This window comes from Penaeus monodon, chromosome 28, assembly GCF_015228065.2.
Source record: "Penaeus monodon isolate SGIC_2016 chromosome 28, NSTDA_Pmon_1, whole genome shotgun sequence".
Lineage (NCBI taxonomy): Eukaryota > Metazoa > Arthropoda > Malacostraca > Decapoda > Penaeidae > Penaeus > Penaeus monodon.
The window spans coordinates 25,278,605-25,279,110 of NC_051413.1; the positions used below are offsets into that span (position 1 = coordinate 25,278,605).

The following is a 506-nucleotide window of genomic DNA, read 5'->3' on the forward strand; positions in this document are numbered from 1 at the left end:
GAGGTAGTTTCTTAGTTGCTTTCATATTTCCATACCCGCTTCCCCTTTCATGGAACATACATCGGACAGACAAGCATATCTGTCGCTTTTATTCAGGAGTGGCCACGACGGTCATGGAATGCCAGGCTGCCTCAGGGCAGACATAATGCAAAGACTATGGCTGATTAGGTTTCGTCGAGACTGTTGAATTCTGGACTGACCTTTGCTGACCTCAAGGGGAAGGCTTTGTTGATTCACTGAGTCTGCCTAGGAAGCGGTACCTATCGGGGTTTGGCTCCTAGATGAAAAGTCACTGGTCGTGTAGGGTTGAGGTCCCATGATTAAATTCAAGGAGTGTGCAAGGCTGGGTCAAGCGAGGCACTGAATTTGGGTTAACTGGGGTATTTGTATTCAATAGGGTTGTGTGTAGTTCACACTTAAGCCTTAGGTGTACGTTCTTCCACGAGCCATTTATTATGTCCTCAGCATTGCAACAGGGAACAGAATAACTTGTAAGTGACCTCCAC

The 506-nt window shown here is 46.8% G+C and overlaps 1 protein-coding gene across 1 annotated transcript in view; it reads left to right on the forward strand.

Moving 5' to 3' along the window:
• The window catches only part of LOC119591113, a 17,004-nt gene that overhangs the window by 6,336 nt on the left and 10,162 nt on the right, over positions 1 to 506 (forward strand). The window lies entirely within an intron of this gene.